Source organism: Narcine bancroftii, chromosome 12 (genome assembly GCF_036971445.1).
Source record: "Narcine bancroftii isolate sNarBan1 chromosome 12, sNarBan1.hap1, whole genome shotgun sequence".
Classification (NCBI taxonomy): domain Eukaryota; kingdom Metazoa; phylum Chordata; class Chondrichthyes; order Torpediniformes; family Narcinidae; genus Narcine; species Narcine bancroftii.
Genome location: NC_091480.1, coordinates 75678070 through 75706026, shown reverse-complemented (window position 1 = coordinate 75706026; position 27957 = coordinate 75678070). Strand labels below are relative to the sequence as shown.

Genomic DNA, 27957 nt, shown 5'->3' with positions numbered 1-27957 from the left:
AAAGAGGTCGTGCTTTGTCGGCATAGTGTGGCACTCACTGGGCGTAAGAGGAGAAAAACCCTAAACAACGCTTGAGGGCCTTTTGCGTTGTTGGAGGGGGCAGCTCCATGAAGGGATGCATTCTCTCAGGGTCCGGACTAATTTCTCCTTTACTTATTACGTAGCCTAATATTGGCAGGCTCTTCGTGCAGTACCCACATTTGTCATTATTCAGGGTTAAACGCATGGTTTTGGCTACTTGGAGGAACTGTTGCAAATTCCGATCATGATTTTTCATGTCTTTGCCAGTTAGGGTTCTCACATAAGGAAAAGTGGCCTGCAACTTATAGGTATCCACTAACCTATCTCCCTCACTTTGAAAAATGGATACCCCATTAGTGACGCCAAAAGGAATTCTCTTAAACTGGAAGAGTTTGCCACCTGCCTCAAAAGCAGTAAATTGTCTTTCATCCTTATGGATGGGAACTTGGTGGTAAGCTGATTTCAGATCAATAGTAGAGTATATCTCGTATTGAGCAATTTGAGTAACCATGTCTGAAATGCGAGGCAGGGGGTAAGCATTGAGTTGAGTGTTGTACCTGTTTATAGTTTGGCTATAATCCACGACCATTCTAGGTTTTGCGCCATTTCTGACCACTACTACTTGAGCGTGCCAAGGACGTGCTGGGCTCGATGACCTTTTCCCTTAACAAGTTCTTAACCTCATCTTTAATAAAGAGTCCATCTTCTTTACTGTAGTGCCTACTTTTTGTAGCTATAGGCTTACAATCCAAGGTAAAATTAGTGAAGAGATGAGGGGGTTTAATTTTTAGTGTGGACAAACCGCAAAACTTCTTTGACGAGACTGTGATGGATGGCAAAGGGCCATTAAGTGCCAATATGATACTTTTCATTTGGTATTGAAAGTCTAGACCCAGAAGCATTGGAGCGCGTAGGCCGGTGAGTACAGAAATCTTGAAGTCAGTATATTCATTGTCATGTGTTTTTAAATTAATTTTGCAATAACTTGTTGTATCTTGTTCTAGTCCTGATCAAGCCATTGTGATCGTGCGCTTAGACGGGTATAACGCAAGATTTAGTGCTCTAGCGGTTGAAGGGTGAATGTAACTGTCTGTACTGCCTGAATCAAATAAACAGTTAATAGGCTGCCCATTTACCTCCACTTTCATCGTGGATGGCTGCAGATCGTAGGATTTATCTTGGTTTACCTTCATGGAAGCCAGGATTGGATCTCCTTGTGGCATGAAGGGCCTCGCCTCGTCACTGGTTGATCCGCTGGACAATTCAGAAGAAGTTGAAGAAGCTGAAGTCGGGCTAGATGAATCATTGACTCTCCAGCTCAGCGTTATGATGACGACCTCACTTAGTATCAGCGCTTGAGCGCTTCTTCTTCTTCTTCTTCTTCTGCTCTTCACGAGTGCCGTATGTCGACTCTCGAGCTCGGCAAGCTCTGGCCCAATGGCCCTTCTTCCCACAGTTGGCGCAGGTATCTTGGCGTGTGGGGCACTGGTTGCAGGCATGAGGTGCCATGCCGCAGAAGTAACATTTTGGGGACCGGCTTTTGCGCCACGATTTTGTAGAGCTCAGTAGCAAATCTTCATTACAGGTCGATTTGAGGGGTGCCACTTCGGATAGGAGCATCTTTGCTTGTTGCAGAGCCACTTTAAAAGTCAAGTCCGGAGTCTCCAGTAGACGCTGTCTAACATATCCTGATTCCAGACCGCTTATGAACGCGTCTAACATCAGGGACTCACGGTGGGCTTTAGCCGTGATGGCAGCGCAGGCACAGTCCCTGGACAGCCCTTTCAGGGCGAGCGCGAAAACATCTATGCTCCCACCTGCTTGTTGCTTCCGAATGTGAAGATGGTGTCTTGTGTAGAGGGTGTTCTGAGGCATATCTAAGGAGATTCACTGCGTTCTGGTAGCCAGCTACCTCTCTGACCATGGAGTAGGGGACGTCTCCGAGTAGAGCCATGAAATGGTCCATTTTCTCGGAGTCTTGCACGACATTGTTCTTTGGCATGTATGCTTCAAAGCATTGGAGCCAGTGGTGGAACTTTTCTCCGGCTCAGGTGGCCTCTTGATCTATCTCGAGTCTTCCAGGTTTAAGGGGAGTATCCATAATTTTCTTCTGTTAATAAAATTGATAGGCCATAAGTAAGGACTAGACTTGTATCATACGATAGGCTTTTATTAACAGAAAAAGCCACCTCTACTGACCAGTGGGATAAGTTGCACCATCTGTAATACCAATAGGATGGAGCCAGTCTACAGTCATAACCAATAGCAAGCAGTCAGCATAATACATTACATCACTACAGAGTGGAAGTCGATTAGAAAGACTGGCGGGACGTGGACTTTCTCTTTTCTTTTTTTTTACCTTTTTTGTCACTTTCATTGCTTTAGTTGTTTAATTTTCAAAGTTCTGGGGGGAGAGAAGGAAATTGTAAGTAGGCTGACAGTGTTAGTATCTCAGAAGTGAATTATACTAAAAGAAAGTGTAAATACATTAAAAGGATTGTTTTTTTTAGATGTGATACTATGTTTTGGAAAAATAGAAAAATAAAATTTTCAAAAAAAGATGCAAAATTCTTTTATTGTCATGTAATAAATCACGCAGACACACAACCAGACAAATAATACATATGCAGGACAAATATTATATCTAAACAAATAAATGTTGTTTTGTACAAATGAGTGTCTCGGATGGTGAGTAGGAGCAGTTCCTTTGGTCGTTCAGCATTCTCACTGCCCGTGGGAAGAAGCTGTTCCTCAGCCTGGTGGTGCTGGCTCTGATCCTCCTATTTCTCTTCCCCGACGGGAGCAGCTGAAAGATGCCGTGTGCAGGGTGAAAGGGGTCCTCAATAATTTTGCACACCCTCTTCAGGCAACAATCCCGGTAGATCACGTCGATGGGACTCCAGTGATCCTCTCTGCAGCTCTTATGGTCCTGTGCATGGACCTCTGATCCATTTCTCTGCAGCATCGCACTGTGATGCAACCGGCCAGGACATTCTCGATAGAGCTCCTGTAGAAGGTTGACAGGATGGTGGCTGATAGCCTTGCCCATTTCAGTCTTCTCAGGAAGTGCAGTCGCTGTTGCACCTTCCTGACCAGTGAGGAGATGTTGAGTGTCCACGATAGGTCACTAGTTAAGTGAACCAAGGAACTTTATGCTCTTATAGATACAGATACATCATCAATGTTTCAGGCTTGAGCCCTTCATCCAGACATGAGCAAGTTGTCAGCAGGCATCTGAGTAAAATGGTGAGTGAGAGGGACAGGGGGGAGTACAGGCTCACAGGCAATAGGAGAATAAGGGAGGGTGGGCACAGGAGAATACAAGGGGAGTGGGGAGGGGGGGGGTGGATAGCTCTGTGAATGGAGAGAGAAGATTGTGGAGAGCTGGAAGAAAGAAAACAAAGAGATAGGGAAGAGAGGGAGAACTGAGAGTGATCTATCAGAAAACAGAGAAGTCCATGTTAATGCCATCTGGTTGTCGAGTGTCCAGACGGAATATGATGTGTTGTTTGTCCAAACTACAGGTGGCCCTGGTTTCCATGAACTGACATGGTAGTCATTTTTCCATCTGCCACATAAACTAATTGCCATTGTCATGACAATCTCACAGCTGTGACGTCATTAGGGCTTTTGTTTTTTCCCCATGTTATCGAGGCATGCCAGCTCATACGTAAGTGCAGCAACTAATGCAATAACAAACAAAAGTGCTGTGTGCAGTGTTACAGGAAGTCAAAAACCCCTTTTCCACTGCCACCCTGTCCCAGGAATTAACTGGGAAATTACTGGGACAGGGTCCAGTGGAAAAGGAACATTGTCCAAACGTCAGTGTCAAATGATGTCATTTCACATGGGGATTAATGGCCTCTACCCCTACTCATATCCCTGGCGTTTGCTGACGCCGGCGTGCTGATAAAACCATTGGAAAGGAGACAGTAGAAAGTCGCCCGTTTCCAGTTGAAGGTAGAACACTCCGATCCCTGGGGATGAGTGGGTTCAGTGCAAAAGTAATTAGTGTCCCAGTTAAGGGTGGCCCGGTGGAAATGGCACAGACTTCCTGTTCCGGGACACTGCACGGCCATTTAACTGGGATGTCAGTGGAAAAGGGGCTAAAATGTGCAGGGTATAGAGTTTTAAAGGCAAAGGACAGGGTACAGAGGAAAGCAGAGTTAAATCAATGCAGGGACATCATCTTTTACCAATGAGAGGTCCATTTCAGAGTCTGATAACAGCAGGGGAGTAACTGTCCTTGAAGTGAACCATGAAAGTCTGCAGATGCTGTGAATGTAGTAAATACACAAAAGTGCTGGAGAAACTCAGCAGGTCGCACAGTGTCCCTAGGAGGCAAAAATATAGAACCAATATTTCTGGCCTGAGCCCTTCATCAAGCTATGATTGATGATGGGCTCAGGCCTAAAACACTGGTTATAAATCTTTGCCTCCTAGGGACACTGTGCGACCTGCTGAGTTTCACCAGGACTTTTGCGCATTGACTGACTGTCCTTGAATCTGTCTTATTAACTCGTAACAATCTGTCTTATTAACTCGCTAACTTTCTGTGCTCCGAATATGAGGACACCCAGATCTCTGTGCAAAATATTATTTGCATTGAGAAAGAATGCAGTCTTTCTTCTTCTAAATAATATTCTTTTTTTTTGTCACTTATCTCTAAAAGTCTTATTTGGCAGAGATTTTATGGGGGGCTCAACAAAATCTCTTGGGGCACACACCCCAAACTATTGCTAGAGGATCTAAATGACATAAAAATCAAACGTGGTGGGCATTTATACCTAGCCCTCTCCGGAGAGGTCAGAGGTCAAACAACAACTACAAGAAGAACTTCCATTTCTATCGCATCTTTAATAATTTAAAATGTTTGGGCAGTGCTGTTAAAGAAGCTTTAACAAATAGCCGCAGATGCTACATCCAGCTGCCACAGTGCATCACCTGTGGTCAGGGTGAATATTTAAGGCAGTGTATTGCTAACTCATGCCATAAAACATAGGAGCAGAAATCAGCTATTCAGCCCTTCGAGCCCGCCTCACCATTTAATCAAGAGCTGTTCCATTTTCCCCACTCAGCCCCACAACCCATCCTTCTCCCCATAATCTTTGATGCCATGGCAATCACAAACCTATCAATCTCTGTTTTAAATACACTCAATGACCTGGCCTCCACAACCGCCTGTGGCAACAATTTCCACAGATTTGGTCGAAGAAATCCTTCTGCATCTCTGTTCTAAGTGGATGCCCTTCAATCATGACATTGTGCCATCTTGTCCCAGACTCTCCCACCATGGGAAACAACCTTTCTACATCTACACTATCTACGCCTTTCAACATTCGATATGTTTCAATGAGATCACCCCTCATTCTCCTAATTTCCCACGAGCTATCAAACATTTCTGATACAATAACCCTTTCATTTTTGAGCTGGGATGTGGATACAGTTTTATGAATGCAATGATATATGGGTCCCAGAGCAATCCTTCCCTGCTCCTCATCCATTCTCCCATCAGCCTTGCTGACTTCTGCAGACACATGGAAATAGGAGTTGGATATGGAGACCCCTATACCTGGTCTCAACAGGATGCCAAGAGTGATCTTATCCCTCAATGCCACACTAACCCATGATCTTTTAATTGATCAGTTAATTCCCTTGCTGATCATCAGTAGTAGGTAAGAAGGTGTTCGAAGAGGTTGGAAATACAAATATTCAAATATTCAGAGACTGGTTAGGGATAGTCAACATGGCTTTGTGTGTGATAGGTCATGTTTAACAAATCTTATAGAAAATTTAAAAGAGGTTTCCAGGAAAATTGTTGAAGAAGAGGCTATGGATGTTGTCTTTGTAAGGCCTTTGACAAGATCCCATATGGAAGGTTAGTCAGGAAGGTTCAGACACTCAGTATTCATGGTGAGATGGTAAACTGGATTTGACATTGGCTTGATGGGAGAAGCTAGAGAATGGGAGTGAATGATTGCCTCTCTGACTGGAGGCCTGTGTCTAGTGGTGGGCCTCAAGGATCAGTGGTGGGCCCATGTTGTTTATTATCTGTATCAATTCTCCAGATGATAATGTGGTAAATTGGATCAGAAAGTTTGTAGATGATTGGAGGAGTTGTGGACAGTGAGGAAGGTTTTCAAAGCTTGTAGAGGGATCTTGACCAGCTGGAAAAATGGGCAAAAAAAGTGGCAGATGGAATTTAATGCAGGCAAGTGTGAGGTGTTGCATTTTTTGAAGGGCAAACCAAGAAAGGATGTACATGGTAAATGGTCGGGCACTGAGGAGTGTGGTAGAACAGAGGGACCTGGAAATTCAGACACATAATTTCCTGAAAGAGGCATCACAGATGGATAGGGTCATAAAGAGAGCTTTTGGCACACTGGCCATGTTATGGTAACGTTGTATAAGGCATTGGTGAGGCCAAATTTGGAGTACTGTGTGCAGTTTTGGTCGCCTAACTACAGGAAAGATATCAATAAAATTAAAAGAGTGTAGAGAAGATTTACTAGGATATTGCCGGGACTTGAGGAACTGAGTTACAGGGAAGGTTAAACAGGTTAGGGCTTTATTCCTTAGAGTGTAGAAGAATGAAGGGAGATTTGGTAGAGGTATACAAAATTATGATGGGTACAGATAAAGGCAAATTGGCTTTTTTCACTGAAGTTAGGTGAGATACAAACCAGGAGAATGGAATGAGCTGCCAGCTGAAGTGGTGAATGCAGGCTCAATTTTAACATTTAAGAAAAATTTGGATAGGTACATGAATGGGAGAGGTGTGGAAGGAAATGGACTGGGCGCAGGTCAGTGGGACTAGGCAGAATAACAGTTCAGCATACACTTAGAAGGGCTGAAGGGCCTGTTTTCTGTGCTGTCATGTCCTATGGTTCTATTTAAGCAAGTAATCACAAACCTGGCATATCCTGCTAGGGAAAATGTTTTACATTCCTTTGATCTGGGCTGGATACAAATCCAGGACCAGAGGTGAAAGGGCAGCGCTCATTTGCACTGTGACATTTCCTTTTCTGTATACTGTCCATTAAAAAATAACTCTTGGAAACTAGCCTGATACTAAATGACATGTCATCAAGCTGCAGCAGAACTACTGGGCAAATTTCCCCCCACAATCACTGCAAGGTTGTTGGATAAAGGCAGGACATTCCAGTGAAACAGAGTTGGTTGATGTGATAGAATTGGCCCTCTTAATTAAACTTAATTTAGATGGTTAAAAAAAAAAGCCCTTCTGGCCATGAGCCTGTGCCACTCAAATATTCCAATTAACCTACATCACTTTTGAAGAGTGGGAGGAAACTGGAGCACCCGGAGGAAACTCACGCAGATGCGAAGAGAACATCTAAACTCCTTACAGCCAGTGCCAGATTTGAACCCAGGTTCCTGTGCTGTAATAACATTGTGCTAACTGCTACACTAACCATACCATCTATAATATTAGAAATTAGATTAGATACTATTCATTATCATGTAATAAAACAGAAATGTAATATTACACAAAAATCGCGTTTTATTTGCCATAAGGCAGTCAAAGATTTGCTATTAGCATTTGCGTTGGTCAGTGCCCCTTACTGAAAGAAAAGCAAAGGAGAGTCCTCTCAGAGTCACCGAGTGTCCATAGATTCGCCTCCAGTGCTCCCTCAGCCTCAAACCCAAGCCCAGATCCAAACCTCTGACACGACGAGGAAGCCTTCAGTGCCCAGGGCCCTTTGGGAGCCCTTCTTACCCTCAGCACCTTCTGAAATCACAGCCCCGACACCAAGCTCCCATGAGCCCGCCTCCAGCAGCCCAGTAGCCTGATGTGAGTCCCTCAGCTTCAAGTCGCCAGCAGCACGCAGCCTGTGTGGGTGCTTCACCCTCAGGTTGCCAACTGTGAGTGTGTCCTTCAGCCATGAGCCTCTGGAGTTAGGGTTAGAGTCTTCCTGACTGGAAACATCCATGCTCTTAATCCATTTTTTCCTCAAATTGTTGCAGTGACCTTTTTTTTACCCAATTTCTTGGAAACACAGTGCATTCCCTGATATTTTTCCTTGTCCTTTTTCAAAATGTCCTTTCATTGTCCCATGTTTCAAACATTTATCAACTGCAGTTTTGAATCTATTCTGTAACTGAAGCCCTTGCTAGCTGCTGCTCTTGAAGTTTTTAGCTGATGAAAGGTGTTAGATCCATTGAGTCATGCAGTTTTACAGAACAGAAACAGACCCTTTGGCCCAACCTGACCATAACAACCAAGTTGTCAGAGCTAGTCCCATTTGCCTGTATTTGGCCCAAATCTCTCCAAACAGGCCATTCTCACTCCCCCCCCCCACCCCCACCAATGTTCCCTCAAATTTGTAGTGTGCGCAAAAATCTTATGTTGTGCAATTTTTTTTTCCCTGTGACAAAAGTATGTGCGGATTGGATGCTTGTGCAAATTAAACGTGAAATTGTTTCAAGATCCATTTCTCATGGCTAATAAAACTGTATTGGTGTGTTTTAATATAATACAAGGATGATTAACCACTTGTTTAACCAACTAACTAGTTAACAGAAACAGTTAGCTAAGAAATTATTTTCAATAAGTATAATTATTAATTACTACATTATTTTAGGTAACTAAACATTTGTCCACTGGTTGCTGAACATGTGTTCGTGCACACACGCGCACAGATTAGAGGGAACAGTGCCCCCCCACCCCCGGGGGCCACAGCACTAAGTTAAAGCCATGTTTTCCTTTCACCTCACGAAACATAAATATTTTTTAGGCATTTTTATGTGGTCAGAAGAAACCAAAACTCGACTGCTTCACAGGGAAAGGGCCCCATGAACGTTGAGCAGAGTCCAAAGGGGGCCGTAGCCGAAAAATAGGTTTAGCATGACCGTTCTTATTCAAATATCCTGATCCATGCTTTTCATTGGTAAGTTCAGTGCATGTAAGTTAGAAAAAAAATGTAATCAGGCTTAAACACGGTAGCAGTTAAATTGATAGAGCAATTTAGAACTAATTATTTCACTTCAAAATGAAGGAGACAGAAGATTCAGGTTTTGCGCAATACGCAGACCTCTTGTCGTCTGTGCTGATATCTCCAAGGAATGGAATAGAGCCAAGATCTAATGATGAAGACAGGCATCTGAGATAAAAATACCCAGCAAGTGTTGCTTTTTATAGCCGTTCCAGTGTCTTTTTATTCTGATGCAGCCACCGGAATCTGCACTAGCCAAGCAGGTATTGAAGGTGTGTGCGCGTGTGTGTGCGTGTGTGTATGTGTGTGCGTGTGTGTATGTGCGAGAGAGAGAGAGAGAGAGAGAGAGATTGTCTCTGTATATGTGAAAAGAGTGAATGAAGAAGAAAAAATAAATAGAACCTCTGCTCTCCCTGCCAGGAGCTCAATGTTCACTGAATTCAGCTCCACTAAAATAGAATTATATTTTAAGGCACAGTTGCATAATTGCATTGCATGTTTAGTGCAGGTGAGATTAAGAATGAAGGTGTTGTTGTCAGTGAGGAAGGTTTTCAAAGCTTGCAGAGGAATCTGGACCAGCTGGAAAAATGGGCTGAAAAATGACAGGTGGAATTTAATGCAGACAAGTGTGAGGTGTTGCATTTTGGAAGGACAAACCAAGAAAGGGCGTACACGGTAAATGGTCGGGCACTGAGGAGTGAGGTAGAACAGAGGGATCTGGGAATACAGATACATAATTCCCTGAAAGTGGCACCACAGGTGGATAGGGTTGTAAAGAGAGATTTTGGCATATTGGCCTTCATAAATCAAAGTATTGAGTACAGGAGGTTGGATGTTATAAGACATTGGCGAGGCCAAGTTGAGAGTATTATGCGCAGTTTTGGTCAGTAAGATAGAAAGAGTGCAGAGAAAAGTTTACCAGGATGTTGCCCTGAGTTCAGGATCTGAGTTATAGGGGAAGGTTAAACAGGTTAGGACTTTATTCTCTGGATAGTAGAAGAATGAGAGGAGATATTTAAAATTATGAGGGGGATAGACAGTGTGTCACATGACTGAGAGGACTCAAGACCAGAGAGAGTACAACATGCTTTTATTCAATAAGAATGGCACGCATGGTCAGTGGACTGAACTGGAGTTTTGGCAGGGGTTCAGGGTTTATATTGGGATATGCGGGGGTGGAGTCAGGGGAGGAGCCAGTCCTCAGAGCATCGCACCAGTACTGAATTCCCAGTTTTCTACATTCACCCCTTTTTTTTGGAATGAAGCCTACAGGTGAAAAACAGAGATCATCGGATCATCAAAAAAAATTTACAATATTTACAAGTTCAACTTGTCAGAAGGTCTGGAGATGCGGGCAGAGCGCCGCAGTGTCGGCTGGCCCTGGGCTTTCTGACCCTCCTGTGGTTCCGGGGCCTTGGGGCATGGGTGATCTGGCTCTGGTTGAAGGGTGGCTGGAGCCACTTCCTGCGACAGCTCACCTGAGCCCCTTGGCATTTCTCCGGAAACCCTGAGTAGGTCAGCATCCTGGCCCCCTTGAGGTGGTAGATTCTTAGTTCCGGCAGGTGCCAGGTCCCTGATCAAGACAGTGTCCTTCCTGTCATCCAGGTATGCCACATAGACGTGTGAGGTTGGCATGGAGTTGGCGCACCTTCTCGACCAGGAGGTTGGATTTGCTCCTCACGTGCTTTCAGTGCAGCACTGGACCTGGTGCTGTAAGCCAAGCCGGGAGGGTTGTCCCTGACTTTGACTTTCTCTCAAAAGAAAACATCAGCTCGTGAGACCTAATGGAGTGGAGTGCCATGGGTAGGGCATCGTTCCAGCACGAGTCTGGAAATCCTTTGGACTGGAGCCATGCGAATGATGCCTGGATGGCAGAGCTCAGTGTGCAGTGACCGCAAATGGCTGGTGTATGCAGAGGCACAGCTTCCTCTGGATGGGGCATCTGGAGGCTCATTGAGTGAACTAGATCGGCAGACTATGTCGTAGTTGTAGGTGGAGAGTTTGATCCTCCACCTAGCAATTTTGTCATTTTTAATTTTGCCTCATTTTGTGTCCACTGATCACTGGTCCATGAGGAGGGTGAATTTCCTACCCACCAAGTACTGCCTCCAGTGCCTGATGGCCTCCACAATGGCTTGTGCCTCTTTCTCCACTGATGGATTCCGAAGCTCTTGGCCTTGAAGGGTCCTGGAAAAAAATGCAACCGGGCTATCTGTCTGATTAAGGGTTGCAGCCAAGGCTACATCTGAAGCATTGCTTTCCACCTGGAAAGGTACATTTTCATCCATCGCGAGCATGGTGACCTTTACAATGTGGCTTCTGACGTAGTTGAAAGCTGTTTGAGCTTTGGCTGTCAGTGGAAAAGAAGTGGTTTTTAGGAGGGGATGGACCTTGTTGGCATTTTGGGGGACCCTTTGGGCGTAATATGAGAAGAAGCCCAGGGACCTCTTCAAAGCCTTCATGGTCCTCGAAATCGGGAGTTCTAACAGGGGACACATCCTTTCGGTGTCAGGGCCAACGATGCCATTCTCCATCACGCACTTACTGGTGTTGTGAGGTTCTGTGCTTTAGCTGTGTGGAGAAAGTTCTGGAGGTTGGCGTCATGGTCCTCCAGAGTGTGGCCACAAATGGTAACATTGTTGAGGTATGGGAAGGTGGCCTTCAACTTAAATTCGTCTACAATTCGGTCCATCTGTCTCTGGAATATTGACATCCCATTCGTGATACCAAATGGGACTCTCCGGAACTGATAGAGTCTCCTGTTAGCCTCAAAAACGGTGTAGGGATGGTCCTCGGAACGGATTGGCAACTGGTGGTAAGAAGCTTTATGGTCGAGTAGATCTTGTACTGTGCAATTTCATTCACCATGTCTGAAATGCGAGGGAGGGGCTATGTGTCCAGCAGTGTGGAGTGATTAATAGTTTGGCTGTAGTCAATTACTAGCCTGGACTTTTCTTCCCCTTTTACCAGAACCACCTGCGGTCTCCATGGGCTGGTACTGTGCTCGATAATGTTCTCATCAATCAGTCATTGTGTCTCAGCCTTGATGAATGCCCGGTCCTCTGTGCTGTAGCACCTGCTTTTTGTTGCAATCGGTCTGCAATCGGCGCTCGGGTTGGGGAATAGAGGAGGTGGATCTATATTCAGTGCAGAGAGACAACAAGTGGCATCAGAGTTTTGAGACATTCCGTTCTGAACCGTAATGGGAAGGAGAGGACCAACATGTCCCAGGGTCATGCTTTTAAAGTGTCACAAGAAGTCAAGACCCAGCAAAACTAGAGCACATGAATTCTTAAGTACATACAGTTTGAACTTACAGAATTTCCCTCCTGTAAAGATAAATGAACCATGCAATGTTCTTGAATATTTACAGACTGTGTATGGGATGCTAAATAAATATGATAATTAGCGGGATACACTTTGAGTTTGAAATTTTGGACTGTCTCTGCATCTATGAAGCTCAGTCGAGCCAAAGTCAATTAAGCATTTCAGTTTATGCCCACTAACCCATACCTTTGTCGTGGAATTGTTCTGTTGGTGTGGTATCTCCTGGTTACACACCATCCTGCCAAGAGTCCAGAGATGCCGTCGTTCCCCTCGCTGGAGTCGCTTCCCTCATTCGGATCCTTGTGCAGGCAAGAGGGTGGGGGGCATGAGGCGCAACATGATGGCCGCCCTCCTCCTCCTTCTTCCATCATTGTAGATGCCGCAGAATTTGAATGCTGGTAAGATGAGGGAGACCACGTGGTACAGCAAGATGGTTGCACTCCCTCCTTGTCAGATGAAGATGGCGCCAGTTCGAAACACAGAAGGATGGCTGCCTGGTTTTCCCACATCGCTGCTCTCGCTGCACGGCCCTGCAGGAAGGCCATGGCGCACAACACTGGCACCGGGAGGCTGGGGGTTTGGGTTTTGGGCTTGCCTCAGTCAGCCCGTCAGGGGTCGCACACGTGTTGGACCACTCAGTGCTCCCCCTCACCCTGCAGACTTTCACCCAGTGCCCCTTCTTAACACAACCAGAGCAGATGGAGTCTTTAGCAGGACATCGAGTTCTTGGGTGCTGTTGCCGACCGCAGATGAAGCATCCCTTAGCGCCTGAGGCTGCCAACGTCAGAGCCTATGCAGCATGTCGTTGCTTTGGGACCCAGGTCCTCACAAAGGGTGCTGCCGCCTTCCAAATTGTCAGCCCCCAGTTGGGCCATCTCCAGCGACTTGGCCAGTAGTAAGTTGTCAAGCAGCGCTGCATTGCCTTTCTTCAGCAACCGCTGCCGAATGTATTTGGATTGGACCCCAGTGACCAGAGCAGCCCGGATCTGCTCATTCTCCCATTCTCGGGCTGTGCTGTCCTCATACCCGCAGTTCCTCGCGAGTGCTTGAAGGATGAGGACATGGTCCTCAATGGACTCACCAGGCCGCTGCTTCCATTGCGAGAGTTGATGCTTCGCTAGGACGATGTTTTGGGGCCTCACGTAGCGGGCCTTCAGTTTCTCAACAGCTGCTGCTTAAGTCGTACAGACACTGATGATCGGGAATCCTTTAGGTCCGATGCGAGAGAGGAGCGCCAACCTCTTGAGCTCATCCTCTTGTGTGGCCAATAGGTACATTTGGAAGCACTCCAGCCAGTACATGAACTCTTCTGGGGCCTCAAGGGACAGAGGGTCAATGAGGAGCATCGCAGGCTTCAACAGCGCTTCCATCCCATTCTTAATTGAATAAAATTGTAGTGCGACTGAGAGGACTCAAGACCAGAGAGAGTACAACATGCTTTTATTCAATAAGAATGGCACACATAGCCTGTGGACTGAACTGGAGTTTTGGCAGGGGTTCAGGGTTTATATTGGGATATGCGGGGGCGGAGTCAGGGGAGAGGCCAGCCCTGAGAGCATCACACCTGTGGTTAATTCCCAGTTCAGTGCACAGTGTAAATGTAGATAGGCTTTTTTCCATTGAAGGTAGATGAGATACAAATCAGAAGACATGGGTTCAGAGTTAAAGGAGGAACTTCTTCACACAGAGAGTGGTGGGAGAGTGGAATGGGCTTCCAGCTGAAGTGGTGAATGCGGTCTCAATTTTAACATTTAAGAGGAATTTGGACAGGTCATGGATGGGAGAGGTATGAAGGGCTACGGACTGGGTGCAGGTCAGTGGGATGGCATTTTTAGACACGTTCAGTTCTTACCGATTGGAGTGAGCAAGCTGTTTGACTCCTGGAGCATCACAGCACATACATGCACGTGAATATGATTTGAAGGGGAGTGGGGAGAGATTTGAGGTGAGGGGGACACTTGGGAGGGACCTGAGGGGTAACGTTTTCACTTGGAAGGTAGATCTAACTACCTAGCGAAGCAGGTACAATTGTGATATTCAAAGGACATTTAAAAGGATATGGACTAAATACAGGCAAATCTGATCAGCGCAGAATGCCAATTTGGTCAACTGTAGGGCCGTTGACTCTATGACTGAGAATGAGGAGCCAGAGTAGACCGTCTGCTTCGTAGCCAATCACCCTCAGCTGTATTTTCCAGCATCATTCCTTGAGTCCCTTAATACAGTGATGATCCGGCATCCTTGGTTAAAGTTTCATTATTGTCACATAATACTACATTTCGAATGTAACACACATGAAATTCTTTAACTTTTGTCTACCATAAGGCTACTTGGTACAGTGCCCCTCACAGAAACCTACAGCAACTGAGATGGTGATAGAACTAGATTAATGGATGTTTCTCCTACAAATGCCCAAACATTGTGGACTGACGAGTGGGCCAGATGCCGGGCCATCAGGATTTCCGAACATCAGGAGCTGGCTGTACCCAGGAATCTATCAATTTTTGCTTTGAGTAAGCACAATGGCCTCCAAGGTAGAGAATTCAAGGGATTCCAGAGCGAGATCAATCAATCCAAAGAAACTGCCTCTCATCCTCAAACAGTGACTCCTGAACCCAATCTCCAGGGAACAAAGCAACTGTTGGAGGTGCTTAAATGAAATTCTCCAGCAGTTTGTTTTTTGCAAACAATTCTATTTTCCACAACTCCAGCAGACTTCATTGCTTCCATCATAAATATGAAATGATAGATAGATAGATAGATAGATAGATAGATAGATAGATAGATAGATATTTGCAGATGGAGTTAGTGCAAAAAAGTGATGTTTCAATAATTCTGTTAGTGGTCCTGGAATATTTATGGATAAGGTTAGGGCTTATACGCTGAGTCTAATAGCTGATGGAGAAAACCTATTCTTGAACCTAGAGGTGCCAGTCCAGGCTTCTGTACCTTCTGCCTGAAGGTAGCAGTGAGAAGAGGTTGTAACTATGGTGACAAGGGTTCTTCATGATGTCGTCGACCTTCTTGAAGCAACGTTTCACATAGATGTCTTCAGTGGACAGGAGGTCAGTGCCTGTGATGGACCTGGGTAGGTCTGCCACTTCCTGTAGCCTTCCACATTCCTGGGTGCTTGATTTTCCAAGCCAGTCTCTGAGTCAACCAGTCTACTTCCCACCGTCCACCTGTAGAAGTCCGGAAGAGTGTGCAAGGACGTATCAAATCTCCTCAGTAAATAGAAACATTGGTGAGCCACCTTCACGGTTCCCCAGTGGGTGGGTGGTGCCACTGGTGGGGTGCATGTCTGAGAATTAAAATAAAAAGGAAATCTTTTGCACTCAAACACAAAATGGCAGTGCTTTTAGGTGTAAGTAATTCTACTTTGAACTTTGATGATAGGAACTGCGGACCAAATGTCAGTGTTTCATAGTCAGGACAGTCGATCCTACAGAAAACAATAAACTTTTGACTGATTTAAAATCTCACTCTTAATTCTGATTTCTAGTGAATAACTTGGTCTCCAAGGGCAACGATTACAATGGTGCGTGTACGTTGATGTCATTGATTTATGCATCATATGTACTAATCCATTTCCTCTGTGGAATACTTCTGCCTCAGTTAACTTGTCAGAAGTAACTTTGATCTGTTTTTTTGCTAAAAATTTGGTTATTTTTGGCTACCCTGCAGTCCCTGCTGGTTACTGTCAGATGGCATATAGTAAATTATAGGGATTTCTGGTTGCCCTGACGATAAAGTGCTTCCTATGGACTTTTTTTGTGTGAAACTGTATCAGTAAAGAGCAAAGGAGCTGCTGGTAAGGCGGGAAGGGTTAATCAGATCAGTGGGTGCAACACAGACCCAGTTCCTCTCAATACTTGGCCAAACATCTCCTCCGATCAAAATAATTAACATGGCTGTCCTCTAGTGGGGAAGTTTGGAAACTACTCTGTGGACCCAAAATACACACAATATTCTTTCCCATGTCCTCCGTGCTATTTACAACATCAAGATTTTTTTTTATCTCCCCCAAATACCGTCCATTCCTCAGAAATGTGGTCCTGTTTCTCACAGTCTTTTTCTTGAGAAATGATTTTTCTAAGCACGTGGTTTAAGGGAGTGCTTAGAATAGGGGAGGCAAAGATTCATTGTGGAAGTCATCGAGTTATTGGGCACAGGGCAGGCCCTTCACCCCAACTTATCTGTACATGACCAAGCTGACATTCTGGGCTTGTCCCATCTGCCTGTATTTGGTCCATATCCTGCTAAACCCTTCCTAGCCATGAATCTGTCCAGATATCTTCTGGATGTTGAAACTGTACAGGTTTAAGTTTAATTGTCAACTGATTGTACCAGTGCAACCCAACAAAACAGTGTTCTCTATTCCACGCTGCAGAATAGTGCAAGACGTGTAAAAACACTGCATACATACAGACAAATGATACATATACACAGTACATAAGTACATATATTAAAATAAATATTATTAATAAATAGTATAGTCACAGAGAGTTGTTTTAGCAGTCATTCATCAGCCTCAATGCTCGTGGGAAGAAGCTGTTCCTCAGCCTGGTAGCTCTGGCTCTGGTACTTCTGTATTTTTTTCCCCGACAGGAGTAGCTGGAAGATGCTGCATACGGGGTGGTAGGGGTCCTCGCAGATTTTTGCGAACCCATTTTAAACAACAATCCTGGTTGTTACTCAGATACCCACTTCTATTGGTTTCTCTGGTAGCTTGTTCCAGAAACAGACAACCGTCAGACTGAAAGAGGGGATTGCAGGAGAAGCAGAGGGAAGGAGAAGCCAGCTGTTCTGGTGTGTGTGTGTGTGTGTGTGTGTGTGTGTGTGTGTGTGTGTGTGTGTGTGTGTGTGTGTGTGTGTGTGTGTGTGTGTGTGTGTGTGTGTGTGTGTGTGTGTGTGTGTGTGTGTGTGTGTGTGTGTGTGTGTGTGTGAGAGAGAGCGAGCATCTGCAAGCGAATGCTGCCTGTTCCATATTGGATGACTGTGCGCTGAAGGACTGTGCAGTTTCCAGAGGCTTTGTGGGGAAGGATTGCAATCTAGAGTCCTGCCACAGCAGGACATCAAGGATCCAGACCCTGTGTACCAACCTCTAAGACTTCATGAATGCATTTAAAACATGACTGGCATAGACAAATTGTTAGAGAATGTAGTGAATTGATAGGGCAATGAATATAGAGGACATGCCCCAATTATATTTACTGTTTATATTATGAATAAAGTATATTTTAAAACTTAAATTTTAATTTTAAATTTAATTCTTTTAGTTTTTCAAATTTACATTTTAAAATTTTATTTTTTTCAATTCAAATTTTAAATCTGAATTTAAAAAAAATTAAATTTAGACACATAGCACAGTAGCAGGCCCTTTAGGCCTCAAGTTGCCAACAGCCCGCAGCCTGTATGGATACCTCGCCAATTGAACCCAATTGACCTATAACCCCCCAGTACATTTTGAACAGTGGAAGGAAACCAAAGCCCTCTGGAGAAAACCCACGCAGACACGGGAAGAACATACAAACTCCTTACAGACAACGTGAGATTTGAACCTCGGTCCCGATCGTTAGTGCTGTAACAGTGTTGCACTAACTGCTACGCTAACCGTTTTACCAAATATATTCCCTTCAGGATTTAATGAGTGATAGAGGCACCTTCCGACTGCAATGTAGCCACACTATGTCTCAGCGATGGCTTGCAGTGATTGCACTGTACAAAGCCACACCAGGAGATCCCAGTTACACCCTCACTTCTCCCTCAGGAAGTTGTAGGATTGGCGTGCAGCAGTGGCAGTGCTGAGATAATGCTGCACTGCTGGCAATGCACCCTTTCAACCAGATGTCAAACCTGACTGCTCTCTCAGCCGGGTGTCAAAAAGCCCAATCAACTTGATTGACAAACTCCGTAGATACATGGCTGATATTTTTCCTTCAAACTACATCATTGAGGGTGATTCTTTGGCAATATTTGCAGTTTGTGGAATCATCCTGTGCACATATTGGCTACTACATTTGCCGCAGTGCTTTCGAATGTTGGTTAATCAATCCCCAAGCCTCATCTAGGCAATGCTGATAAATTCTTTCAATCATCTTGACTTCATCAACTTTTAATGTGTGTTGACCGGCTGCATCACGGTCTGGGTCTAACTTCTTTATTTGTTTACATATATGCACAGTGTACAGTTCTTTTTGCACCACGAATAAGTGGTCATTCTGTCTGGCCCGCAGGAAAAAGGAATCTCAGGGTTGTATGTGATGTCATCCATGTACTCTGACAATAAATCCAGAATCTGAATCGAAATCTGATCTGAAAAATCAATTACTCAAAACGATTCACTGTGGCTGTAGAATACTTCTGGGTGTTGTAGAGTGAGTTAACATTAATTGGTTTGATTAAGCACAAGCTGCTGATCCAACTCAGTCACCAGGCAGACTTAATGCCACTCCCCTGACCCTGTAGGAAATAAATATTTAATCTCTCCCATGTTGTTCAATATTTCTGTAATATGTTCCAAATCTGTACCTCAAACTGCTCCCTCTGCTCTCATCAGCCGTTCTGGCCTTGCATCTCCCTTGGATATGATTAACACGGCCTCACTCGATGTGTGAAAGAATAATCTGGCTGAATATAAAGAAAACTTAAATGCTGATAGGTTGTAAATGCTCACAGAACAATGGTAACATGAAACCGCCAGGTCTGGAAATTCCAGGAGAAATATCTCAAACCACGCTCCTCTGTTCCCCTGCACACTCAGGCAACATGAGATTCTGCACTTCCCTTTGTGACTGATATCCTGCAGAGAATCAGATTAACATTTAAATCTCTGATTGTTTCTTTATGCTCTGGTGTTGGAAAGTCTGTGAATGCCATTGATCAGAGATGTTGAGAGGCTCTCTATAACTGTGCACCGAAATAGACCAATTATTCAAAGTGCAGTCAGTCAGGTATTAACCCATGGCGTACTTTATTTAAGATTTGCAATAGCGGCCTTTCATTTTAATATGAAAGGCATGGGGAATGTTACTGTCTTTGGTGAATGGGAAGGGTGATTAGTGTCAATTGACTCAGCTATAGCTGCCTTCGAGGAATGAGGCAGGGGTTCAACCCCACTTCAGGTCTCCAGGTCTCATGCAGGTTGATAACCCCAGTCCTGGTGCTCTGCTGGGGAAACTGTCATTTGCATGTCAAATTGAAGGGCAATCATAGAGTTATACAGCGCAGAAGCAGGCTCTTCAGCCCATCAGGTCCATGCTGACCCTTTGACCATCTACATTAATCCCATTTACCAGCATTAGGATGCAATCTTGCCCAGTTAATTTAAGTGCCTCTTAAATTATATCAAACCACTCAGCTGCAATTGATCAAGGGCGATGGGCCCCTTTCCACCCAGCTGAGAGGGCAGTTATGTCTCAGGCCTGAAGCATCAACTACCTATTGCTTCTCATAGATGTTGCGTGAGTTCCTCCAACACTCTTGATCTACTAGTTGTATAGTCCATTACTATGATGGATGTTCCTTTGGGGTAATCAGTTCAGCAGCAGGATTTTTCTGTGAAACTTTTTCCCTCTTCTACAATTTAATCAATGACGGATTGACCGGCCCATCACCCCATGCCGTTCGTAAGACTGGTCCAAATTGCATTATGGCAAGACAGAAGCATTTGAACTGAAAGGTGACAAACCAGTCAGATCAATGGCTGCGCTTAGAGCAGCACTAGTGACCCGGATTTGAATCCAGCGCTGTCTGTAGGGAGCCTCGTATCTTCTCCTCATAACCTGTCATGGATTTTCCCCAGATGCTCCGGTGTCCTCTTGCCCTTCAAAGCATATGGGATTCGTAGGTTAATTGGGAGCAATTGGATGACATGGGCTTCATGGGCTGGAATTGGCTTCTACTATCTTGTAAATTTAAAAAAAATTAAATGAAGCAGTTGGGGGCAGGGAGGGAATGAACAATTTTCTATCCACTTCTAGAACTGCTCATCGACAAATTCTTGAGAACTGTGAAAAAAATACAGCGCAAAAGAAACACTAAGACTTCAGCTTTCAGTCATGTTTGAATGACAGCGACGCTAATGACAGAAAAATTCTTAGCGTGGAAAGATGTCCCAATGCACTCTGTAGGCTAAAGTAGGCTTTACATCAGAGAAAATGTTATCAAGTTTTAAAAAAATTAAATTTAGACATACCTTGCAGAAACAGGGCCTTTTGGCCCACGAATCCGTGCCACCCAATTTATACCCAGTTGACCTACAACTCCTGGTATGCTTCAAATGGTGGGAGGAAACCGGAGCCCTAGGGAAAACACATGCAGACACGGGGAGAACATAGAAAGTCCTTACAGACAGCGCGGGATTCGAACCCCAGCCCTGCTCACTGGTTCTGCACTAACCGCTTCCCAACTGTACTTTTGAGTGGAACTTTCTTCCCAGTTGCTCATGGAAGCAAATTTACTAAAATAGTTAAGAAGGCAAACACTGCATTGACATCTGGAGTTTAAGAATAGGGTTACAATTGGTTACAATTGTATGGGATGGTGCGACCTCACCTGGAATCTGACCACTGTTTTGCTCCCCTCACCTGAAAAAGATATCATAGCATCGGAGACAATAGGAAGGAGACTTGCCATGCTATTTCCTGAGACAAGACGGTTGTTCCAACAAAAGAGGATGAACGGTTTTGGTTTGTATTTGCTAGAGTTTAGTAGAATGAGGGGTGACCTTACTCAAACCTATCAGAATCAGAATTTGTTGCAATGAACATGTGCCATGAAATTCCTTAAATAGACTATTTATTGGGGTTGGGATGGCACAGTTGGCGTAGCAGTTAGGGCATCGCCTTTAGAGCACCAGCGAGTGGGACTCGGGTTCAAATCTCGTGCTGTCTATAAGGAGTTTGTATGTTCTTCCTGTGTCTGTGTGGGTTTGCCTCAGGGGACTCTGGTTTCCTCCCACTATTCAAAACGTACCATATGTTAATGGAGTGTAAATTGGGCGGCATGGGCTCATGGGCTGAAGTGGCCTGTTTCCATGCTGTATGTCCAAATTAAAAAAAAATAATAATAAATTAGTCCAGAAGAAGAGAAAAAAAGTTAGGTGATGTCTGTGATTCATGCCCATTCAGAAATATGATGGGCAGGGGAAAGAAGCTGCTTTTGTAATGTTGAGTGTTCGTCTTTCGTCCTGATGGAAGCAGAGTGAAAAGAGCATGGCCTGGGTGGTGAGGGTCTTTGAGGATAGAGGCTGCTTTCTTGAGACACCACCTCTTGTGGATGTCCTCAATGGAGTAAAGACTAATGCCCATAATGCCCCTGGCTGAGTTCGCAACCCTCTGTAGCCTTTTCCAGTCCTGTGGATTTCCATCTCCATATGAGGCAGTGATGCAACCAGTCAGAATGCTCTCCACAGTACACCTGTGGACATTTGCAAGAGACTTTGGTGACAGACAGAATCTCCTAATGAAATATAGCTGCTGGAGAGCCTTCTTCATGAGTGTATTTACATGATGGCCGCAGGATAGATCTTAAGAGATGTTGACACCCAGGAATTTAAAGTTCTTAACCCTTTCCACTCCTGACCCCTTGATAAGGACTGGTTTGCGTTCTCCTGATTTCCTCTTTCTTGAGTCCACAATCAGTTCCTTAGTTTTGCTAACGTTAAGTGCAAGGTTGTTGCGACACCACTCAATCAGCTGATATATCTCCCTCCTGTACTCTTCCTCATTGCTGTCTGTGATTCTGCAAACAATGTGGTGTCATCGGCAAATTTGTAGATAGCATTTGAATTGTGCCTGGACACACAGTCATGAGTGTAGAGTGAGTAGAGCAGTAAGCTAAACACATATCCTTGACAGGGGCAGCGTAGCCAGGTTCTAAAGTGAGGAGGAGTGAGCACATAAAAATGGTGCCATGACACATTCCAGATGGTGAGTCAATGGTCGAATGGTGGGCTGCTCTGAGTTTTAGGTGGCATCAGACCAGAGCAATGGGGGGGTTTGGTGGTGGTAGCATTGGAGTGGAACGGAGGGGGGGGGTAGGGTCGCAGCAGCGTCAGACCTGAGCCGGGGGGGGGGGGGAAGGTGTGTCGCGTCATCAGACCAGAATGGGGAGGTTGGAGGGGTGATGTGGGAGGTGGGGGGGGGGGGGGTGGCACGTTCACTCCCTCTGCAATCCCCCCAACTACACCACTGATCCTTGAGGTGCCCGTGTTGGTTGGTCAGTGAGGAGGGAGACATTGGTACTGACTATGATCTTCCAATGAGGAAGTCAAGGATCCAGTTGCAGATGAGGGTGCAGAGGCCCAGGGTATGGAGCTTGTTGACCAGTGGTGAAGAGATAATGATGTTGAAACCAGAGCTGTAATTGATGAAGAGTAGCCTGATGTACATATTGCTGTTGTCTAGATGATCCAGAACTGAGTGGAGAGCCAATGAGATTGTATCTGCTGTGGTGTGATTGTGGCACAGGAGAATTGTAGTGGGTCCAGGTCTTTACTTAGTTTCTTAGTTACAAGTTAATTCTTGCCATGTCCAACCTCTCAAAGCATTTCATATCAGTAGATGTAAGTGCTACTGGGCGTCAGTCCCTAAGAAGGCTAGATGAGGTAGATGTTGTGGTATTTCCACTGTGTAAGAGTCTCGAACAAGGGTATATATTTAAATTTAGACATACAGCACAGTAACAGGCCCTTTCAGGCCATGAGCCCATGCCCTGCAAAATACACAAATCAACCTACAACTCTTGTACATTTTGAAGGGTGGAAGAAAACCAGAGCACCCGGAGGAAACTCAGACAGACACGGGGGGAACATGCAAATTCCTTACAGACAGCGACGGATTCAAACCCAGGTCGCTGACAGTGTAATAGTGTTGCACTAATGCCTGCACTAATCTTGCCTCTCTAATAGGCTTATTGTTGCAACCCGGTTACAATATGGTTACATGATATGGTTACAATAAAAGTGAGTGGTCATTTAAATCTGAGAACTGTATTCTTTGGGTAGTGAATCTCAGCAATTCTCTGCTCCCCAAGGATGGTGGAGGCCAGGGCATGATATATTTGAGGAGGCGAAAGATAAAAGATGGAGGAACTAAGGGTGATGGGGAACTGGCATGGAAGAGGGGTTGAACCCACTATAGAGCGGCTGTGATAAGATTAAAAGGCAGGGCAGGTTTGAGGGGCCATGGCTTGGACTGGTGTGGAGATAGTTCACTTTAATAAATCTTCTCTGTTCTTCTTTGCCACAATATTAATCATTCTTTTAAAATCTGCATGCTCCTTTAATTCTGATCTCTCATGTAAGAGCGTGAGGAATGTTAAAGGCATTTAAAAGCTTTTAAAATATGTGTGCAGATTTTTCAGATGGCTAAGCCCCACCCTAAACCCTCAGTTTTGACATGAGTCCATGATTGCTGTGGAATTGAGAAGATGGGGCATCCTACAGAGGTCCCAACACCATTAAACTGTGCCAAGGAGGATTGGGACATGGAGGATCAGCAAGGTTAATCTAGATATGGAACACAAAGGTGCAGAGAGACTGCCAGTCAAGGGGCCACAACAATAAGATCGTCCACATCAGTGAATGACTTTAACATTGAAAGGCTATCTTGGTGAGTGAGCTTCAAGCTATGTGAAGCTACTGGATGCTTGTATTGGGAAGGGCTGTGGCTGTCATGTGACAGCACTGCCCCTATATAGTCGGAGGACACACCAGCTACCAATCAAGGTTTGGTTCCGCCCCACCCATTAGTGAACACCTTGCTGTTGGATCCATGGACTGGACTCTGCAGCCTGCCTGTACTTGGCCTTGGGGCATTGGCTGTTGTAATTGGATTAACCCTCCTGGCTCAGAGCATTGGTCCTTGCTAACGATCTGGGCTGGACCCTCCAGCACTTTAAAGGTACTATGTGCTCTTTATTCTCTCTCTTTGCCAGCTTGGGACCACCCTGCTTCAGTCCAGGCCTAGAAATGTGGAAGGGTGCTGGAGAAACTGTTGGTAAGATGTGCATTGTTTAAAAGAGTTGGGAGCGTTTAACTAATGTCCCATGTACCATAGAGCCGTGCCTGCACTGAGTCAAGGGGTGGTGGGGCTTTGTAGTGATTTTTCCCTGAGCATTATTTGTGTGTGTGTATTTTGTTCCCATATTTGTTATTAATTGGCTGCTGTGCATGTGCACTGCATAAGTTACCATTTCCCACACTTGCCTTCGGTAAATAAAATCTTTCACTACAAAAAAAACTGTGTTCAGAGTCCATGCCTTTCCTCACTCACTGTAATGAACCCTTCCAATGGCACCTTCTTGAATAATAAGAAACCCTTCTCAAGCTGCTGAGAGCTAGAATGGACGTGTCTCATCTATTGTCATTTTCTCAGTTCTGCAGGGGGGTTCAATCAGATCTGAAGGCAACTTTAGGCATCATCTTTCAGCTGCTCCTGTCAGGGAAGAGATACACGAGGATCAGAGCCAGCACCACCAAGCTGAGGAACAGCTTCTTCCCACGGGCAGTGAGAATGCTGAATGACCAAGGAACTGCTCGCACTAAATACCTGAGACTCTCATATTCATGATTTTAAAAAATTTATTTGTATATATGAATACTTATCCTGCATATGTATTGTTTGTCTGTACGTGTGTTGTGCCTGGTTGTGTCTCTGCATGTTTTGCACTGAGGACCGAGAACGCTGTTTCATTGGGTTCAAGTTCCGGTTCTTTATTTACAAAGCATATTTTTTCAACTTGCATTAACCAACGTGCTGTATAAACCAAGGCAATCGATTGAAACTAGTGCAACTATTGACAGAACAATGGATTAAGGTGTTATAAATAGACCATAATTGCAGTGAATAGTGCAAAGGGTCTCAGACGTTAAATGTTAATGACTGAAGGAACGCTTTTAACCTTGATTTAAAGCAGTGGAGGGAGGGAGCTAGTTTAATGGTCAGGGGAATGCTGTTCCACGGTTTGGGCGCTGTAACTCACAAAGGCCTGGTCTCCCCTTTGTGTGAGCTTTGTGCGTGGCACAGCCAGGTGTCCTGCAGTAGCTGACCTGCTTGGGAGCAGAGTAGGGTATGAGCAGATCAGAGATAATGGGGAGGGGGTTGGGCGAGGTTGTTTTACTTGTGCAATCAGATGACGATATACTAATTTGATTTGACGATTTAATCTCTCCAAGATGAGAACATGAGTAATAGAGGAACAGGATCCTCTCAAGGCAGATCCTCCTTTTCATAAGATTTCAGATTAATATTGGGCTCTGCTGCACTGTCCTGCCAACCACCCCCCACCCCTTAACCCTGCATTGCAGTATGGTCCAAAAATCTATTCAGCCCACCACATACAATTTTTAATATCTTGGGATCCATGGCTCACAGCAATAGAGATTTCCAAAGATTCACAACCTTCCGAGAGTGGAAATTCTTCCTCATTTCAATAAATTGTCTGGCGCTCATGCAGTTCAATAAGATCACTGTGCATTCTTCTCAACCCCAATGAACATAGACCCAACCTTCAAGCGTCAATCCCTTCATCCCAGGAATCAAATGAGTGAACCTGCTTTGCGCTGCCTCCAATGGAATTATACCCTTCCTTCACGGTTAGTGCAATGCTGTTACAATGCCAGCTACCCTGGGTCAAATCCGGCGCTGTCTGTCGGGAGTTTGTCCATTCTCCTCATATCGGTGTGGGTTTCCTCCGGGTGCTTCAGTTTCCTCCCACTCTTCAAAACGTATCGGGTTGTTGGTCATTTGGGTGTAATTGGACAGCGTGGGCTGGAAGGGCCTGTTGGCATGTTGTAAATCTAAAAAATTTCTTTTAAATCTAGGAGCAATATGAAGTACTTCAAGTACATGAACAAGAAGGTAAATAGTGGCTGAGAATCAGCATGAACATGATGGGCTAAGAGGTTTGGTTCCCTGCTGCATCACTCTGCAACTCTATGAATCATGGTTCAGCAACGACATGTGCTACAGTAAGATCAAACTAGCCTCTGCAGATTAGAAGGCCTCATGTTTGAAGTTGGTTTGTGGGCATCTCAGCTCAGTACCTGAAAGTTATCTCCGTAGCAGCCTCTGACCTGAATTCAAAAGAGGATAAAAATGCATTGAGCGTTCAGAATGAGGCTGGCTGTTCATAATAATGGTTGCCATGGATACAAATCATAAAATCAAATGTTGAGGGAGAGTTGATGACTTCAAGCTGACTGTGAACTGACACTTGATGCAGAGTGATGGCAGGTATGGTTTCTTCGTTATTGAGTCCTCGAGATGGAGGAGTCTCCTTGCAGTTCACACGCTGACTAACACCTAGCTCACAGCCAGGAGATCATAGACAGGATCATAAAGAGCAATACAAAAGCTGCAAATGCTGGAACCTTGAGCAGACAAAGAATTGCTGGAGGAACTCAACGTGTCTGGCAGCATCTGTGGGTGGAAAATATCAGTCAAAGTTTCAGATATCAAGCCCAACATCGATTGACCATCTCTGCCCCTGGATGAATCTGCAATTCCTGACCTTCCCTCACCCACCCACTTGTATTATGCTTGTTCTTTCAAGAAGAACGACTTTGAGAGTTTAACACTTAAAAGACTTTACAGATGGTCCCCATTACAGTTGTAAGTCAGGGACTGAAGGATTGGTTGTAACTTGGGTTGGTCGTAAGTTGGGGAATGGGGACGTCGGGCTGCCATGGGGAGCAGGAACATCTGGCTGCAGACTTGGACTGGGGTCTGGGCTGCTGACAGGGAATGGGGACTTGGGGCTGCCGCCAGGAGCAGGGACCATTTTATACAGTACTTTTAATACATGTACTTGTATAGTAGTTTTAATAAAGATTTTTTCATAAAATTTTGGTCGCATGTGCGGTTGGACATAACTCATGAAGTTGAGACTACCTGTATTTTCCTTGAGCTGCTTCAACCGACTTCCCACTGACATCCACATGTCACTTCTGGGTTTCACTCAACTGTGTGCACTGCATGGTGGGAAATGTAGTTCTTATTTACACACATAATTACACATCTTTCCCTTTTTTAAAAAAGAACAAAAACACAAACACAGAACTATGCTGACATAGCAAAAGTATCTACATTCCGTGGCCAGTCTCTTTCCACCAGTTGCATCAGATGACATCTGGCTTCACAAAGTCATTCAAGTTCATTCAGGGCATCCGCAAAATTCAGATGAAGTTCAGAAACCGAGGTTTATCCTGGTCGTCTTTTTCCTGTTTATCAGCAAGTTCACAAACAGCCACCAGTAGCTGTTGATTTTACTGTTGCAGTTCCCCAACATTACGATAGGTCACCAGATGCTGAGATAGCTCTTCCGAGGAACGGCTTATGTCAGCAGAACTAACTTCATCCTCATGTAAAAAAGATCTGACACTTCCATTTTGTATCTCTGATTCTCCCTGTTGAGTAATGAAGCTTATTTGTCTCATCCTCAGTGCATTTTTGTCAACAGTGAGTTTCCTTCATGGTGTCTTCTAATTTAGCTGAGAGATTTGCCACAGAGTTTTGCACACATTCATATTCTTCACACTGGTACTTCAGGATCAGCTTTCATCTCCACTTCTTCCACAATTTCATCCAAATATTTATTCATTTTCTTATTTTCCTGTTTAGCCAAATAGTAATTGATCTTGGACTTCAAC

General features: G+C 44.8%; 1 long non-coding RNA gene across 3 annotated transcripts in view; it reads right to left on the bottom strand.

The window, feature by feature from the left end:
- The window catches only part of LOC138747570 (uncharacterized), a 28613-nt gene extending 1905 nt beyond the window's left edge, over positions 1-26708 (bottom strand). The window contains exons 1-5 of one of the 3 annotated variants that reach the window (XR_011347549.1): positions 26353-26708; positions 24581-24742; positions 20500-20605; positions 18834-18932; positions 2381-2425 (exon numbers count right to left, since the gene is read on the bottom strand). This is a non-coding gene — a long non-coding RNA (uncharacterized lncRNA). The remainder of the gene's footprint in view (positions 1-2380; positions 2426-18833; positions 18933-20499; positions 20606-24580; positions 24743-26352) is intronic. The other 2 variants (XR_011347551.1, XR_011347550.1) reach the window with 2 other exon arrangements.
- Positions 26709-27957: the final 1249 nt, after the last annotated feature.